Here is a 19,635-nt window from a genome sequence, read left to right on the forward strand (position 1 = left end):
CTCCTTGGAAGCAAAATATAAAAACAGTATAGCATTTCTTTTTACATTTTTATTAAGTAGATATAAATATTCATTTACAGAGCCTGCCACTACCTAATTACCTACAACTGAGAAGGAGGAAATACAGAAAGCCAAATAATTAACAGTGTACGAACATAATAGTACATAATTACAATTCAATTAAAAACGTGAAAAAAAAAGTTTTGCACGCGTGGAAGCTGAGATTGGCCAAATTATGAATGTAATGTAAAGGTCTCCCCAGCCTTCACATTATAAAGCAGTGGAAGCCCTCTATGGGTTTGTTTGGGTACTGCAGCATCGGCAGGGACAGCGGCGGCAGAGCGCCTCCCTCCCTCCCTCCCTCCGTCCTACTCCTGGAGCCGGAGCTGCATTCCTCTCCTCTCCGCTCCATTCACACGCAGGGAGCTGCCGGAGAGAGAGCAGGGCCGCTCTGTGACCAGTGTGGAAATGTCCCCAAGTTTTGGAATTTAAAACCATGGCGAGGATATCTACCCGAAGGATCACTTGAACCCGTAAGTACCGCGAAAACTCTGGAGCAGGGCTCTTTTCGCGTGGAAGGAGCAGTTTTTGGTGGAAATATTGCGCTTACATTTGCCCCCCTTCTGTATTGACGCCGTGTGGTGAGTTTGGGGTTGTGTTTCGTCTCTTTTCCCAACGTCTTCCCAGCTCGCGCCGTGTGGTTTCTCCACGAGTTTGCCGGGGAGAAAGGTGGAGGCTTGTGGCTCCGACCAAAGGCAGCCGTGGAAAGCCGTGCGGACGGAGGACCTGTAGAGAGATATCTACTTATTTAGGTGTGTGCTGGTGTGTGGAGGCTTGCGTTTCTGTGTTGCGCTGTGTTGAATGTGCGCCCGGTGTGACCACCAGCCGGATTGGAAACACAGAAGCGCACACACAGACACACACAAACTGTTAAAACTGCGGATATTTTGAGCTCGTGCGACGCTTTAGCTAACTAACTCAATTACCGCGAGCATTTTTTTTCTCTTTAATTACCTCGCGCTGAACACCTGGTGCTTTGAGGGAAAAAGGGGATGGTTGCGGGTTTTTTTAAGTATCCGCGGGTTTTGGTGCAGTGTATTGAGTTTTTCTCTGCTTGAAGCACGGCTGTTGAATTAAAAATAAGAGTTTTTGGGAGAATGGGAAAAGGAGCAGGGGGGAAAAGCAAACTACCGGCACCGGGCGACACGGACCAGCTCGCAGCCTAATCTGGCTCAGAGTGCGCAGGGCGGTTGCATTGCCTCGGAGGAGGAATGCCACCACCATACATAATTACAGGTATTCAAGGAGCTGACACTCACTGTCGCCTGGGTAAATAATCGGGGGAAGTCTAGAAGAGTCTGCCTGGCCTTAAACATTTCATCATTATTATTATTTTTTAGATTTTATTTATTTATTTTTGCATGTTTATGGTTATTTGACTGCCTCGGCTTTCTTAAATGGACCTAAGGGAGGAGTTGTGTTAGATTTCTCTAGGGAAGAAGGTAGTACCCCCCCCACCCCTTCTAAAAAAAACAAATAAATAAATCGATTCCCATATTAGCTTTGAAATAATTAGAAATTGTATGTCGGCGTGATGTGATGGGGCCATTAATCTGCAAACCAGTTTGAGGCAATTTGCGAGCTTTGTTATTCGACGGCAATTGAATTCCTCTCTTCTGAGCAGGGATGGAGTGGTGAGGGCTGTCTGTGGGTGTGTTTGAGTGCGCATCGGTTGTCAGCTATTGAAAATGCTCTCATTGCTCTATCGGATTCTCCTCAGTTCTATTTTTTAATCAAATCCTGGTTAACCAAATTAGTCTACACACCCCGACCCCCGCACGCAGCGTGAATTCATTTGGAGCCCGTTTTAAACATGCATTCATGAATCATATTAGATGAGTAAAGGCTTAGAGATAATTTTAACCTTTTTTTCGGGGTGGTGGGGTGCAAGACCGGGGCTTAATGAGAAAAGTCACATCTGTGTTTCTTAAATATTTGTGCGTGGGTGTATCATCTGCACATCGTGGAACCCGGTCGGAGGATTTTACTACATGTGGCACCCCTTGAGCACCCCCTGGCATAATTCTGTATTAGAGGTGACGTGACCCTGTTTGGCCTGAGATCAGCGAAGCAACAGTTTGTTATTGACAGTTCAATGAAATGACATGCATTCACATGTAAATACTGTGGGATTTCAACCATGACATGAGTGTTTGTTTAAGAGGTGGTGCCTAGACACAAGGCTTTAAATCACTTAACCACAGGACCAGGGACATCTCACCAGCCGCACAACACAAGCATACTGAACATGTCAAAATCAAAATTGGCATTATTCACACCAGCGTGTGACTGACAGGGAGGAATGGCAGTAATGTAACCAAAGGCATCATTGACTTTTTTTGTGCAAACAATGACCTTTTTCTTATTTAGCAGCGACGGGGCTTGAAATGACAAAATGCTCAGTGTAGTTCTCCTAGTGACAAAAAAAAATCTTCAAGTGATTACGGATATAATACTAGGCTCATGATTACACGTGTGCATGTTTAGACATGCCCAAACAACTGCCTGTTTTGACCCTAATCTATGAGAAATGGGAGGATCTCACCTATGTGATTGTTTCTTTGTTGTTTCAAAAAGTTCCCACTAGTCCAAATGTCATCTTGTACGGCATTAACATGAAAGCTGGCAACCCAGCCAGAAAATTACAAGCAATTTGCCTCAATCTTCCCTAATTATGATACAGATCTGCCCCACAATAGAGCAGCGGTGTCATGAATTTTCAAAGTCTGCCCTGTCCAGTCTGCCTGCTGCCATTTGCCGCTGTGAAGGGTAAATCTGTGATGTCCAAACTTTGGAATTCGAGCTGACATGTGCTCTTTGCACCCCTCTGGTCCGGCCTTTGTGTGGCTCCCCCCACATCGCATTCCTCCGGACGTTTCAGTGAGCGGCATATTTAAGGTCTAATTAGATTGTAGATGGATGACGAAGCAGAGGGGTGAGGACTGAATTGCATCTCGGCATGCTGTAAGACTGAGCTTGATATATTTTTGCTTTACTGCTTATATTGATGGAGGATTTTAGAAAAGGAAATAAAAACAAGGATTTGAAATAAATTCCTGCAGACACACATGGGACTTTCTCAGCTGGAGTGAAAAACTACTTCACTGGGTTAAGGAAATTGTTTATATATGGGAAAGGACTTCCACAGTGTAACTGTATTCTTGAGGGTACGCTGCACTGTGATTCATGGCTTTCATGCAGTGGGCAGATATATGCACTGTGTTTGCACTCACAGTTTGTAGTGTGTGTGTTGCTACACTGCAGAATCCAGGTCCTTTTCCGGTGTTCCTCAATGTTTGACCAGTGTAACATCCTCAACTTTTAAGCATTTCCTCCTCTCGGCCTCCACATTTCTGCTGCTCTTCCTGGCTCTAGCCTCGTGCTGCCACTCAGACTTTCTTTCCTAGTCCATTCTTGCCACCGACACCCCCCAAATCGAACACTTTCCCTCCTCTCCAGCAAAGTTACACCTTGTCAGGTTGCATGCCGATTCTCCTCTCCTCTGGTCTCCCTCTTCCTCCTCCTAGAGAGAGACCGTGCACTAGCAGGCCAGGCCAGGCTTCTCTGTCTGTTTCACAACTGGCTCTTCACTATGTTTCATTTACGAGATGACTAGTCTTCATTGTTTGCCAGTGCCTGTCCATTGATGCCCCTTTGGCTCAGTGAAGAAGCATTTACTACTAACTGAAACGGGATCCCCTCTTGAACTGAAACAGTGGTTATGTTAGAGAGTGTCACATACACAGTAGTGTGAACTCTGCCCCACCCCCCCCCATGTGTGACTGAGGGCTTTTTTGGCTGAGTGATGTTGTAATGCAATATCTGTTTTCATATCACAGCCGTTGGAGATGGCATGTTTTTATTACATGAGTTTTCATTTGTGTCAGTCTTGCTAAAGAGGTTAGGCAGAGGTATGTTGCCTGCTGGGTTCTGTTAAACTAGTGTTTATTTATTTATTTATTTATTAAATTCGTTGCACGTCTTGATCTTTCCTTCCTTCTTTGCTTCCGTCACGTCCTGCCCAGCCTCTCCGTCGGTCACCTCCCTATCTCTTTCTGAGGCTTTCCCTTCCTGTCTTTCCATCAGTATTTTACTTAGGCTCTCCAGGGTTTCTGTGATGCCCTGAGGTGAGGAGCCACTCAGCAGCAGCAATATTAAAAAGCACGAAAGAGGGTCCAGCAGCAGGGCTCTACCCGAAGGCCATGTTGTGTATATACACACACACACACTCACAGCTCTCATGGTGCTAACACCTATCCAGCCGACAAGCCTTAATATGAAATAAATTCACTCGCCAATACCTGGCGGGCCTGTCTTGACTGACTGCTCAAATAGGAATGACCTCCATTTGGCCCAAATAAGAAGCTGGGATTGAGAGTCAGTGGGCGGTGTTGAACTACAAAGTGCTGGTGCATTACGAATCATATCAAGAGGTGAGTTTGCAGGTGAGCCAGCAGCATAAACCCTCATCAGTGCCAATCAGAGGCAAATTTAAAGGTAGACTGAGCTATCTGCAAGCTTCATCAAATTTTTTGCAAAAAGAAAAAAAAAAAGAAGTGTGTGTATGTGTGTGTTAGGGGGTGTTGGGGGGGGGGATCAGGTCTGACAGCTTTATTTTGGTCTTGGGAAAGTGGCTGAACTACAAAGGATGCATAAAGTGAGTGGCTGTGGAGAATTTAAAATGAAGGCTCGGGCTGTACTGTTTGATGCTCTGACCATTTAAAAAAAACCAAAATCCTTGTTGCATGCCTTACTATAGTATAGCCGATTCAATATGACCACTGTGAGCAGAGCAGAAATGTCTGCAGTCTGAAAATGGCTTTTTTCTTTCTTTGAGGAAGGCAGCTTTAGTTTCTCCGTCGTGCTCATCCAAGTGAACTGTCTGTTATGTATAATTAATTTTCTCCTCTCTCCCAGTTTATTTTTATCGCTCACTTTTAACCGTTTCTTCAAAGGACCCCTCCCCCGCTTCCGTCTTCCTCAGTGCCTGCTGAAAGTGACAGCTGCTCGGGTACAGGGACGCTTTTTGAAGCAGGCACTGAAAAGGCCACTCACTCAAGACAACTCGGAATAGAAAAATCTCTGCCGTTCTGACAGTATCAAAAACACTCCTGCTAATCTGGCTGCAAATTGAAAGAAGCTGCAGTGTTAGTCTGTGCTGCATGTTGGGGAACAGAGTTTACATGGCCCCCTTTTTTGTTCAAAGACTTGTTGGTTGGTTTGCTTGAAATCCGAGGCAGAGGGACAAGACTGACTTAAGTAGGGCAAGAACAAATTTTGTCGTTCACTGTTATGTGCATACTCTCATTTCTCGAGGACAATACTGCGATGAGTTTATTTTCAAACAAAGTCAAATTGACAATCCCTCATTTCATTTGTGGGAAAGACTCTCATCCCAACCAAAGCGAACCAGTGTCATTGGCTGTATTTGACCCTCGACCCCCAGCATGTCACTACTTGGATTGAGTTACAGTCATTCCGAAGGACCCAGCGATGCAGAATTAAGCTCGTTCCACTTCTGACCTAGTGGCCTTGTCTAGAATCCCACTACACCTGCAGCTAGTGGGCACAACCTCAGCATATGAGGCTTCCTACCTGGCAGGCTAATGCTCTTGTCAGCAGTCTGTCTTCCCCCATCAGACACTGACTCAGACGGGCAGCTTGGGTCTGATTGTTGCAGACGGACAAAAATAGGAAAAGAAAAAAGGTTTCTCTTGTTGCTTTTTCTCTTATGAAAAGAGAGCGAGTCTGATATTGATCTGGAAATTCCTTCCTGTAATACAAGACATCACCTAAACATGTCATCTATATTGTTTTCTAATTTTATTGATGAGGTGTGCATCTGACAGGTTGAGTTGCACTTAATATTTTTCTGGATTAGCATCTGTAAAGTGAGGCTTCCTAGAATCATAGTTATTGTTACTTAATGTGAATCTCAATTTTTTTTATTTTTCTTTTATGAACAGTGTGTTAGGACTGAGAATTAAGTCACAGACATAGAGGGTATCCCACATACCCCTAGTGTCTGCCTTCCTAAATTTACTCTTAGCAGGAACAACCAATTTCCCTAGTTTATAGGGCAAAAATCTGACCTTTGAATGGCTTCTATCTGGAGCCTGTCAGTATAACTGGCAGAAATTGTGTCTTGCGGATGCTGAGATAGTCTCAGTTTAGATGAGGGAGCCTACTGGTTGTTTACTGTGCTCACTAGAGTCTGTCTGCCTCTTCAGGCATGTTTGGCTTGTTAATGAGAACCACTGTGTGAGAGAGGAGGCAGTGCACTGTGGGTGTGTGCCTGTGCATGTATTTGCATTGAGATAAGCAGCGCATCGTTGATGTGCACACTGTATAGAGGGTGCTATCTTAACATATTTGTGCACGTGAGAGTGGAAAGACCTCAGGTTTAATGTAAGGTAACTCTCCACTGTGGTGAACGAGATGAAATGGTGAAGAGTTTTCACTGGCATGTAGTTATTGAATGTTTTGATTAATGTAATGGTGCAGTAACTCATAATTGCGTACTTCTTTTTCATCCATCTCAGTCATAGTATCTGCTGTGTCGTTATTGCTGTCTTGCATCCTTCCACTTGCTTTACACACACACACACACACACACACACACACACACACACACACACACACACACACACACACACACACACACACCCCCTCCTGGTTTCTGTTGTGTTTACCAAGGGGAATCTTAAATAATTCAAATGGTCTGTACTCCCCAGCCATGTAAATAAGACTAATAGAAGGCAGGCTTTTGAAAAGAGCCACATGGCTGTGGGCTAGCCTGTAAATCAGCTAGATGCCTGTCTGGGCTCTTTATTGTGTCTGTGTTGGGGACTAGCAGTAACCTCCATGTTAGCGGAAGGAAGGACAACTCATTCCACAGAGGTCAGCAGTTTGGTGGCTGTGCCCCCGAGGCAGCGGTGGGCATTGAAGAAATGTGTGCATATCCATGTAGGACACAGGTAGATGTACCCTCTCTCTAGTCCCTTAGTTGCGTTCAGGTTTGTGTGACACACACGGACACGCACGCTATGCCTCATAAACCATACACTCTGATGTCAGCACCTGCATGTGTGTTTACCAGATGGAGATAAGTGCTCATTTATTCATTTTGTTTACCAGTAATTTTTTCCCCTGAGTGCTTGGCACTCATTAGATGTCGGCTGGTGCTTTTGGCTAGCTTGGTGTGTGTGTGTTTGTCTGTGTGTGTGTTTGGAGAGGGCAGACTCTTCGCAGAAAACCAGTCAATCATGGGGACAGAGAAAAAAAGAAAAAACATTTTGCTCTTTCAACATAACAGAAAAGGCAGTTAGCCTTCTTAAATCCGCTATGCTATCCCACTTCAGCTGCAAAAAGAAGGGTAGGTTTTGAGTAGCTTTAGCCTAAATCACTTTGGAGCGCTTCCCAGCTTCTCACCTCCCCATGTTTAACTCCCAGTAGCCAATTTTCTAAAACAGGGCCAAGTGGGACCTGTCAGGTTTTGGGACAAGCTCAATTTTTTTAAGCTATGGTTAAAAGCAGTATTGCTTCTCTTGAAACTCTAGCCCAGATGAAAAATGATTTCTGTTAAAACAGCACTCCAAAAGAACCACTGAAATATATTTTTTTTAAAGAAAACTGGAACATAAATAAAAGTGCAAACCTTTTACAGTAAATAGCCCTGTTTGTAGTTGAAACCAGGCCACTTACTCCACACTCCTAATCACAATGTTATGTGTCTGTCTAAGAAATGGTTTCCTGATATTCATGTCCCTGTGCTTATGGTGAAGCTGACTTGTCAGATAAAAAATGTAGCCTGAAACTCCTCTTAAAATGGTGCAGAAGCAGCATAGAATATCCTACACCTTCACCCCTTTTTTTATTTCCACAGCCTCTTTGTCAGCTTTCTTTGTACCCTTCACAAAGGGTTAAAGAGGGAGAAGTGATGAGTAGCCCACTGAGTCTGGCCTCTATTGTATGTTGGCATTGTGCCACTGCATAGCATGTCGACTATAGACACATGTACAAGGGACTTTTCTGATTTCACAGGGACTACGGTTACCCCGTAATACGACGCTCACCTGCTGCAGAGTTATGCAGATATGAGACGCGTGTATTTTATGAGCTCACTCAGTGGAAAAATGTTGTTTTAATATTTTTCTTTTGCATAGTATTTTTTCACTTTTGAACTATGCCGTACTCAAAGCTTGATGCACATTGTGCACCTTAGATCACCTTCCTAGCATTTAACAGCTTCAGAGGAAAGTTTTCGGTATGCTGCAGAAATACTTTGTTTTGCTTCTCTTCTGTCAGTGGAACCATGTGCTCGAGGACTATAAAATCTCATTTCCCTCTCTTTTCTACCTTACATACCTTGTTAAGGAGAAAACCGCAGACAGCATGGTGTGCAGAACACTGGTGACTGCTCAGTCCAATTCTTTTAGCAGACCTGTGTTGCCTCCATGTAACAACGGCACAAATCCTGGGGGTTCTTTTAAGTTGTCTCTCCGTCCTCGACCACCTGCAGAGAAAAAGCAAACCGACAGGGGCACTTTGGGAATAAGTGCTCCAGGCCAGACAATGGCGGACCGCCAGGAAGGGGGTGGAGTGCAGGTTGTAGCCAGAAATAGAAGAAGAGCAGGAGGAGGAGCAGGGCTCCAAACTTTGAGGAGGGGTGGGAAAAGGGAGGTCAAATGTTACAGTGATCCCTACTTTGAAGGTGGAGTAGAGCCATGGAGGTTTTATTGCCAGTGCTCTGTTGCTGCCCATTCTGGGGTGAAACTCTGGGCTGCTACTGCATTATGGGGAGGGGCATGTGGATGGGTCTGGATGTGAGCAACACATTGCTATCCCATGATGTCTTCAGTTGAGCTTGGTCACCTCTGACCTCTTCTTCCAGCAGTTGTCGCATTGGTCAGCAGCTTGCCTGCCCCCACATAAAGAGGCGTAGAGTAGCGAGGAGCATCTTTGCTTCAGTGAGTCTGTTTTTTTTCAGCTTCTAGATTTTCTGGACTGGATAATGAGGCAGAGCATGTGACGAAACAGCCAGCAAACACGAAGGAATGCATCAGCGATACCACTCAGCACTGCGTTTCAAATGAAATGGGGTGTGGAGCTTGTGCCTGGTGATATGCTTGAGCTGGGAGGAGTTGCTTCCTTTCACTCAAAGTCTTTTCTCTCGAGACTGTCCTCCCTCTCTGCCTCACCAAGATTTCCTTGGTTTCCATTGCATGTGAAGGAATGCGGCTGTTCTGGTTGATCAGCTCAGCTCTTCATTGTTTTCAGAGTGTGACCTCAGTTGGTTCTCGGGATCGGCTTGACATGGCCTCTGGTGCACCAGCAGACATGCTATGCGTGTCCTCTGACACATGACAAATCGTATTTGTCTAACTGGCACTTCAGGCAATACCAAATGTTAGCTCAAAAACAATGGAATGACCAATAACCAAAACCAGTGGTTACATTTAGAATGGACATGTCTGACATGACTTTTTCCAAACCCAAGTTATCATCAAGTTGGAGCATCTTTTAGTCACTGGCGCACATCTCATGAAGACATTTTAAGGTACAAGCTGTTTTTAGTCTTTTTTTCTTTCTTTTTTTTTCAGTTAGACACACCTCATTCTCCCCTCAACAATCACTGCGGCAGTGAAACTTGGCTACAGCACAGACACATTTTCAAAAGTAGCCCATCTCCCAGTCTCCTTGTAGCTGCATCAACATAAAAGTGTTTAGATTTGTGAAAGGGCGGGATAGGAGGAATCTGAACAAAACGACGCCAGAGCCTGCACCTCGGCCAGAAAGAGCTGAGGGAAAAGAATAAGACAGCCGAGGAATAAGGGAGGGAACTTGGCAGCGCTAACTAACTCGGAACAGCAACAAGACAGCTCGCATCGAAAAATATTAAATAATATTGCTGCAGTGAGCAGCTTTTGTATTCAAGGCAGGGCAAGGAAGAGAAGAGAGTGCTGGGAAAGAAGGATGGCAAAAAATCGAGAGGAGCTGATTCAAACTTTAATTAAAGTCTGAACACAGCACTGGAACAGCTGCTGTTGCTTGTGCCACCCCGCCACACTGGCTTTGCGGCTTTTTTTTCTCTCTTTTTTTTTTCTATTCGGAAGCCAAACAGATGTTATGAGGGGGTGGTGACTTTATCGGACGAGAGGTTTGTTTTCAGAGAAGAGGAGGAAATTAAACTCTCCCACTGTTAGAACAGTGCTTTTAGTAAATCATTGTGGACACTGTGCACAGCAGTGGTAACTCTGACCCTCTGATATCTTATCTCACACATTATAGTATGGTCCTTTCAGACGAGCATTAAACTGACTCTTTTAAATGAAGAAAAATTTGTATTTACAAAATGTCAGATTAGATTTTCTTTTTTTTTTTAAAGGTGATTGTGGCAGTTTATTGTCATATAGACATTATTATGTCTGTCATGTCATTTGTGGTTAGCTAGTGTGCCAGCTATATTCAGCGGAGCCATATGTTAAACTTTCAGGTGCTTTTCACACCAGCCATCACTGTGTAGAGTATCAGCCCGCCCCCCACCCCGTGTGATCCAGATGTCTGTCATCATCAGTGTGGTAAAATCCCATTTTGTTGGGCTCGCTCACCTCCCTTATCGGCGTCTGTCTCTCTCCCTCTTTCTCTTTCTGTCACTCTTCTATGGAGGACGTGATGAAAATGGCTGTTTAATCATGCAGAGAGGTCAACCAATCAAAGGGCCTGGGCCGGGTGATTTAAAGGCCTATTCAGAGCACAGCTGGAGGGAGAGAGAAAGGGAGGGTGAGAGGAAGAATGAGAGAGCTACAGAGAGAGAGAGAGATGGGCTGGGGTTTGATTGCTGTATGCCACAGGTCAGCTCTCATCCACTTACCTCTGGTCTCATTTCACTAATAATTGTCCCTGATAGATTGATGTTATAGGCAGGAGATTAGTGAATGGAGTAGGTAGAGGGCAGATAAGCAAAAAGATGCCGCAATGGCAAGCCAGCCTGTTTGTTAGGAGAGTTGCGTACACGCCAAACAGCAGTGGAGACCCCTGTTTTCCTCCAATTAACGGCTTCCACTCTTGCTGCCAAGCGTCCCAGTTTCACACAGATACACAGTTTGAAGACGAGGCCGTTCTCACCTGAATGTCCGTGGGTGAGAGTGACAGATGGTTGGGAGGAGCAGGGGAAGTGAAGACAGAAGTGTTGATTGTGTCCTGTCTTTAAGCGTCGTTCCCACACTCACGCCCTCAACTGCCCCGGTATCAAGTTTATGGTACAGGTATTGATATGCATGGTTAATTCATGTTTCACCATTTATTGTAAACATCTGTCATTGCTGTCCACATAAGATACATTAAAGCTAAACATATTTTTTCTTTTAGGAGTTTAACAACATGAAATTTAATACCGTTAAAATACAGTAAGCCTCTTCCTGTAGTGTAACCTTTTGCCTGCCAGAATCTTGTGTGTGTTTGTGTTCACGGTGGATTCACAAAGAAAGATTGAAAGGAATGTCCCCTGGTCCTGACAGGGGTATTGCCTGATCAACTTTATTGAATCAAGAGTATTGACTTCAGCTTCTGTTCTCATGTCACCCTGACATGACGATTTTCCACAAGGTGTCCGGTGAAGCTAAATGTTTCAAAGGGACGTCCGTCACTCCTGTTTTAATGCTTGTCTCCCTTCAGTGTGCTCACTTGTGTCTTTCACTTTTATTTTATTTTTTGTTTCCAGTGAGTTGAGGATTGCTGAGCTGGTCAGTAGGCTCACATTAACTTTATTATGTGACTAATTATACAGAGCTGATATTTGGCTGCTTCCACTGCAGTTAAATTAACAACCTGCTAAGTAAATTTTTGTTTTGGGTTCAGTTTGTGTGCTCTGATGCATGATGCCGTCTGCTTCTGCTTTGGAAGTTTCCAAACAACGCACAACTCAGTGCTGCAAAGACACAAATGAGAGCTACAGCGGCCCTGGTTCTTTTTCTAGTTCTTTGCAAAGTTGCAAAAATATACAGTAATAGGACGGTCTCTGCTCACTCGACATGCAAGTTGTCAGAGAGAAAGAATGTAAAGAGAAAACAATGAGAAGGGTTGACATGACTCTTTAAATCATACTTTGGTGGTGAATGTACAAAACTATGGCGCAACCTGCACGTGACATGTGCTTCTACAGAAATGTGACTGTGTCATGCGACGCAGATCAGAACAGCTGTGGTTTGTCCTCCTGGTAGGAATGTGCCATGTAGGTCAGTAACGTATGTCAATGCAAGGGATTAAAGATGTTTCAGCATGACAGAATACCATACTAAAACACAGTATTCCACCAATGTAATTCTTTCAGAGCTTCATCACACATCGTTTAATGAGGGCAGATTCACTTGTTCAAATTTATGGAACCAGATCTCAGATATATAAGATTAGCATCTACAGACCTAAGAATGCATTCAATGATGGGAATCCACAAGGCGAATTGCCAAGTATAAATCAAATTTGAGCACTAGAATATCTGATGAGAGGCTGATGAAGCAGAGCTCTCGACACTCCAGTACTCAAATCAAAAATCGATTAATCACAGTGCGTAAAATGTCAGAAAATGGTTGATCGAAGTGATAATTTTCTGGAGCCCAAGGTTGAAAGCAGTGGTTGGTTGCTTCGTCTTAAACTGCTGTTTGAAAAAGATCCTAAATTTAGTGTGACACCAAATGGGCAGATGCAGAAAGTAATTTCATTTGAAAAAGCTGGAGTCTGTCCATTGGCCACTCAGCTGTGATTTAGAGCTTCCTTTTCTTTATTGTCTTCTTTGGAATCTCTTAAGGACAGAGAAGGTTTGGGGACAAGTTTTCACATCTGCATCGCAGCTGCAATGTTGGGCTGCAGGGATTTTGTTACTCCGTGCTCACCGTGTCTCTGCTTGTGTTTCTGAAATAGCCAATGAGTTAGTATTTGTGGAGTACCACTCCAGCAGATAGGTGGCCTCTTGCTCTCTCTCTTTCTCTCTCTTATTCTCTCCCTCTTTTTCTCTCCTTCACACACTCTCTCTCTCTCTCCCTCTCCCTCCCTTCCCTTCTCTATGACCTTGCGTTGGCGTGTGCTGATGAGCGCTGAGTGGATACACTCATGAGTGGTGTGTGTGGATGCGTGTGAGGGGTTAGAGAAACTGTAGGAGCTCCATTTGTTGTGTAAATGCAAGCCGCTAATTGACTGCCGGGCACGCAGCCTCTCCTTCAGCGGCTGAACCCTGCCCTCCGTCGGGACCCGGGGATCCTGCCAGGGGAATGTTTGCCCCCTCTCGCTCTCTCTCTCTCTCTCTCTCACACACAGACACACAGACACAAACAGACACACATCCGCACACGCTCCCAACAGCCTCCCTTTCTCTCTTTTCCTCTGCTGGAGCAGGCCTGGCACAGGGCCAGAGTGAGGATGGGCACAGCGCAGGCCTCTCTGTTCTCTTGCTGTCTGTCTCTGTGTCGAGCTCTCTTAATGAAAATATACACTGCATTTTCACATAATAACATGCTCTGCTTTTGGGCACACTCCTTATTGTTTCTATTTTATAAATAGTCAACAGTCTCCTTATATCATATGATACTAGCTACATTTGATATTTGTTTTTTCAAAGAAGCAGAATATGGGAATTCTTTATGAATAGGTAAAGTCTCACTGGCATTAGTTACACAGACTTAATGCCACAGGAAGATGAAGAAATTCTCACTACGCTATGCTTTAATTTGAGGCGTAGATTTTCTTTTGTTGTTCAATTAGGGTTGAAACCACTGGTCACGGTAGCCATATCAGTGTTAGCCTCAGTGGTAAGCCGGTATGTGACATCTAGCCCAACTGCTGGCTGGCTAGCAGCCCAGATGTCACTTACCCACACACACACAGAGGTTTCTGTGTAGCGCTGGCTGAATTTATAGCCTATAGGTTCACATCATTCTCTTTTTACCTCTGTCCTCATGGTTTTTTTGCCCGTCCCAGTCTATGTAGATGCATTTTTGTACATCCACATAGACTTTATTCGGCTAAAAATACTGAACTATGCCAGTGGTATTTTGTTGCTTACCAGAGTTTTTTGTGCTTAAAGGATTTTCAGTGGTACAAATATGCTTCATGTTTTTAGCGAATTGGCTTTCTGCTGCTGTTTCCATGTGTCCACAAGTCTCTAAATATGTGAAGCTGGAAAGTTGTCCCATACACTAGATTATTTCTGGTTGCAGTTCCTACATAATGACACAAGAATAGTTTGAGGTGTGTGTTGGAGAGTGCCCTTGTACCTAATGGGAGACTTTCAGTGCTTGGTATATATAAAGGGATGTGTGCTGGAACTCAGGCAGGAGGCCAGATTGTTACAAAATTACAATGCTAAAATGGAAAAAATGCATGCTTACGCACACAGACAGAACATAAAGACCTTCCATGTTCAGGCTTTCCCACCTTAGTCTATTGTTCTGTAGCGGTAAACATTTAGGAACACAGAGAGGAACAGACAAACAATAACCTGACACACTCTCCCATAACACTCTGTTTAGACTGCAAACACAAAGGAGTAAGTAAGTGTGTGTTTGTGTGTACACACACCAAGCTGCAATCCCTAGAAAAAAACAAATAAATAAAAGGCGAGGTGCAGTGCAGGGCCCTGTGACTAAAAATGGGACGTTGCTGAATTTACGCCATTAACCTCCACATGAAAGCATCCAAATGTCAAGAATGTGACTTTCCATTCCTGGTCATTCAGAAATGCTTAGAATGCAGTAAATTGGCAGCACGAGCTAAATGAAGTCAGTCCAGTCTGTAACCTCGGTTTGATGCTCGTCCATGTTCAGTTCGTTTGATGTGATCTTCACATCCCAGCATTTGATAACGGTATTCGTGAGAGAGATACTTGACTTTAAAAACAGGCCTGCGCTTAAATGTGTTATTTTAGGCTTATTTATTTTGGTGACTGTGAATTACACACAAAGAGACAAAAGGAAGGATTTCACATCAAGCTAACCACTTGTGCTCTAGAGACAACAACAATAGGATTAGCTGGCCTGCTAAATAACCAAGGCCCAGGCCCAAGCCTATTATACTGCCACAAGGTCCTTTTTTTTTTTTTTTACGTTTGTTAATATAGTCACCTGTTATTTCCATATAATGAATTGCTTTTGCACAAACCACTTTATTGACAGCAACTGAAATATGTTCATGTTTCTTAGGACACATTATGACACTTTGGGGTTTTTTGTTTTGCTAGAGGTGACTGATAAATCAGCATCGGTCACATATTTGATTAAATGGCTGCACTTTGCGGAGAGTGTATTGTGTCACAGAGGGTATATCTCAGACCCTGCTGAGAGATCTCTTATTTTTGTTTACATTTTAGGACATGATGAATTGAGTCAGTGGTGCTGTTAGTCACAGTGTTGCCCAACAAGTCTGAATCGGGAGAACAAGAATTTCTAGTTTTTAAAAGTGGGAACAAAAGTGGACAGGAAGATTATTTCACTGTCTAGGAAGTTTCTCACTATTTACAGCAAATGTATTTCTTGTTTTAATCCCCACTATAATCTCCACCTTTGATCTGCAAACATATAAACTGCTAATAAAACGTACTGAAGCACAAAGACTGAATGTGAAAGAGAGAAATGATACAGTGGCTGGCAGATTTAATGACGAAATAAAAAGAGGAAGTAAACCTAAAATATGCACTAAGCACAAGAAAAAAGTAAACAGTGGTGGGAAAAAGTTGTAGAGGAAGGGAAAGAGCAAATTGTGCTTCCTCCCTTCTAGCTATATTAGTAGCACTGTAGTCAGACAGTGTTGAATCTGAGTCAGCAAGAGCTGAACTGGGGCCCTACCCTATAGCCCCAGGGTTGCTAGTAACACACACACACACACACACACACACACACACACACACACACACACACACACACACACACACACACACGTAGACTCACTCAGGCACAGTGTCAGACCTGTCGCCCTATTCTCCTCAGCCCTCCAGCTCTAGCCCTAACTATAGCTGTTCAGCCAACCACTCTTAATTAGTAGCTGCTGCTGCCGCCTGCCCTGCCCCGGCGCCACTGTGGTGAAGCCCCAGCCCCACATCTGTGTGCGTGTGTATGTGTGTGGTGGGTTTCCGTACATCAGCTGCAGTGATGTCTGCATGTCCTCTTAGCAGCGTGCATTCCTCCTTTGTGATATTGCAGGTGGAACAGGAAACGCTGCACAGAGAATACTTAATGCTGTATTTGCTCAGCAGACAATGTGGTTATGTGCATGATATTCTTTCGCCACCTTCTTGTCTCTGAAGTCTTTTTAAACGGTTCATTCAACTCATGTTGGTACACAAGGGAGCTGCTTCAGAAAAGCAGCCATCAGAGGAAAACTCAAATTCTTTCTTAGTAATGCTTCTCCAAGATCACAAGTGCAGAAGAGTAGGTGTGCTTTGAGAGCCTAAAGAGTCTCAGACTGTCAGGAAAATCTATATTTCCCCCATTTCCAATGTTGTGGGAGCTCAGTAGCTGTAACTGCTCAGTGCACATTTTGAGAGATGGGTGTAGAATCTTGTTTCACTAGTGTCCTTGCTGAGGTTTATGCCTGTCAAGAGACAGCCAAGTGTGTGTGTGTGTGTGTGTGTGTGTGTGTGTGTGTGTGTGTGTGTGTGTGTGTGTGTGCTGTGTGTATTTACTGCTTCAATACGTGGCTGTACTTAAACAACCACAGGAGACAAAAGGCACACTTAAACAGAGATTCTGCTATACTACAGTTAAGAAGAGTGGACTGCATAGCACTATAGACGCTGCACTCTCTAGCTCCCTGTCCATGTCTCAAACACCTTCACCCTCCCTGTTCCTCATGTGCCCTGTCAAATTCATGATATGAAGTGACACAGAAGGTCTCATCTAAGCTGTGGATCAGACTGACATATTTCTCCCAGAGGACCCACCCCAGTACAAATGCATAGCTGGAATAACTTTGCCAGCCAGCTACCACAGCCACTGGCCTGCTAATCAAGACCATATGAGAGAGAGAGAGAGAGAGAGAGAGAGAGAGAGTAAAGAGTAGCTTAGCTTTGGTGCAGGAAGCACACACAGCTGGAACGCCCACCCCCCCCCCTCGTTTTACGCTCACTGCACTCGCATTCATATCTGTTCTTGGAGAATCTTAAGCCACAGCCCAGCATAACAATGACCCACATTAGTGGCATGGCTTCCTCTCAGGCAGGATCTGGGCCATGCAGAGCCATGCTTGCTGGATGAACACCTCAAGCATCGCCAGCAATCAACATTTATTCACACACAACCACCATAGTCCATACATTGATGGATGACTTTAAAATCCAATGTGAAGCGAGAGATTTGGTTGTGTGCTCAGCCAGCAGCTTGTAAAATAAATGCTCACAGCATGTAGCCCCAGTTGAGGCTTTTCAGGAATTCTGTCATTTGACAGTACGGCTTTTAAGAGTGTATTGGTGGCGGTCAAAGCAGTTGTGGTCACTCTACATAATCTGTCAATGTCTTTTACTTCATTTTTTTTTTATCCCTTCTCCTCCTTTTTCAGTGAATCAGCTTACAGAGAAGCATCATGTTCCAGTGTAGTTGTTAAGCCCCATATGCAGTTGCACAATATCCCTTCTCTAGTGACAGACTGATTTGTGTGACTACCCAGGAATCAGATCAAAATAAAGACTGCTGGACTGAGATTTAAACCTCCTACATGCCCTTTGCAAATGCAACAAACCACTGACTAGTTCTCAAAACTATACAGCACCCAAAAGTTCGTGCTATTTCTTTCTTTGCAGGGATAAATAACCACCTAAGTGAAAACAGTTATGGTTTTTGTTTGCATACTCCTTGGTTCTTCAGGCAGGAGTAATGTTGTTTTAACACCCCCCCCCCCCAAAAAAAAAAAAAACAAGTTGTCTGTATTTCGAGTAAGATTTTGATTTGCATTTAAGATGCTAATGTAGCCTTTCGGGTGAGCAGAAACGGCTCGAGTGTGCCGGTACTTTGTTTTGTCCCAGTTATTCATTAGGCTTTAATAATTGCTGCCTTGTGCTTCATACAAACACAGCCTGGAGAATTACATTCACTCTGTTCTCTCCTTGGAAAGGTCAGGGCATATGGTGAGACACCTCTCCAACGCACACATACACAGTTCATGCATCACTTCTCATAGAAAATGTGCTTTCTCGTGGACAGTTGAGCTGTAAACCTGATGTTTGTGTGTGTGTGTGTTTGCGTTTAAGGAATGCGTTGAAATTCAAATGAAGCATGAGGGGTTGAGACTTGATATTCACACGGGAGAAAAAAGGGAGAGAAGCGGGGATCTTCTGATGACTCTCTCCTCCTCTCGGCGTGTGGGTTGAGGTCATGAGCACCACTCTGGTGGCAGGTTCTTGTCGTTGTGTAACCGTTAACCTTTCCCCCTTGTGAAATCGCACGAGTTTTAACAAGCTAGAACACATCATACTAGCCATCCTTCAGCACATCAAGGAAAGGGTCAGCTGACCTGGAGAGGAAAGTGGATTGGAGTGTGGCGACGGAGACCGGCTTAGTGCTGAATCCCATTATCAAACAGTGTTTGTCAAATAGCGGGTCAAGGCCCACTTGTACCAAAGACAAATTAGGTTGTGGTTTAATTCCAGAGCTTTGTGGAGCCGATTTTGCCCTGTTCAAAGTCAAGAGAACAAGAGGTTGCTTGTATCAAGTCTTTTCAGACACTGGACTTGAGATAAAGCTTGATCTCAGCTGCTGGAGAGAACAGACGGATAATAAAGCTGTTAATATTTAAAAAGCCTGTTGAAATGTAGCTTTATTTTGCTTTAGTGCCGTAGTCTCCAGGTCGAGTAGTGGATTGGTCGGTCGATAAATAGTGGCAGTTGTGCAGATTTGTTTTTCATTTTTCCTGATAGCAGTTGAAAAGTAGGTAAGATTTCAGTCGGTTAAATACAGCCCTACTTTGGCACTTTATTACTGATAGCATGCCTATTTGTCCTTTACCGCCATAAATTGTTGACACTAACAGACTCCACGTCTGCACTCCATCCTTTTTGCATATATATTTTCCACTATGGCACACATCCCAACATTTCTTGCTTCATTACCAGTGCCATCTACTTCACTTTGAAAAGGAGAGACCTAGCTTGCATAAATTCCCAAACAGTGTAGAATAACGGCAATCAAATAACGCCTCTGCCATATTTTAAGTCTGCTTTGAGTGGCTGAAATAAGTGCGGGATTGGAAAGTTATGACTGGCAGTTGGTCCCTGTGGGCCCATGGAACATGGCAGGTCATTTGCCTGGCCGGTATTGGTGTGATCTACTCGTGCACAACAGCGAAGTGCCTGGCTGAGAATGCAGGAGAGGCGGTGGAGGAGTAGAGGCGGCATGGTATTTATTCAGTATGCAGGGTTGCAATATAAACAGAGGGGTGACTTAATTAGACTGTGGAAAATAACATTTAAACACATTCAAAGCCACAGGGAGCTGAGGATTTCTCGTCTTCTGTGATTGCGTCCCCCAATGAGGCTGCATCTGTCATGTATAGTGGTATTCGGACCTGAGACCAAAATTGCCAATTTTATAATTTTCC

The 19,635-nt window shown here is 44.1% G+C and overlaps 1 protein-coding gene across 5 annotated transcripts in view; it reads left to right on the forward strand.

Moving 5' to 3' along the window:
- Nucleotides 1–398: 398 nt before the first annotated feature.
- Nucleotides 399–19,635, forward strand: part of plxna1b (plexin A1b) — a 176,727-nt gene continuing 157,490 nt past the window's right edge. For 4 of the 5 annotated variants that reach the window (XM_013269156.2, XM_005469287.3, XM_013269158.2 and 1 more), the window contains exon 1: nucleotides 399–533. The gene's annotated coding sequence lies outside the window, so the exon portion shown is untranslated. Of the gene's footprint in view, nucleotides 534–1,180; nucleotides 1,297–19,635 lie in introns of those variants that run through there. The other variant, XM_013269157.3, reaches the window with a different exon arrangement.

The sequence above is a fragment of the Oreochromis niloticus genome, linkage group LG5, assembly GCF_001858045.2.
Source record: "Oreochromis niloticus isolate F11D_XX linkage group LG5, O_niloticus_UMD_NMBU, whole genome shotgun sequence".
In the NCBI taxonomy this organism is placed as follows: Eukaryota; Metazoa; Chordata; class Actinopteri; order Cichliformes; family Cichlidae; genus Oreochromis; species Oreochromis niloticus.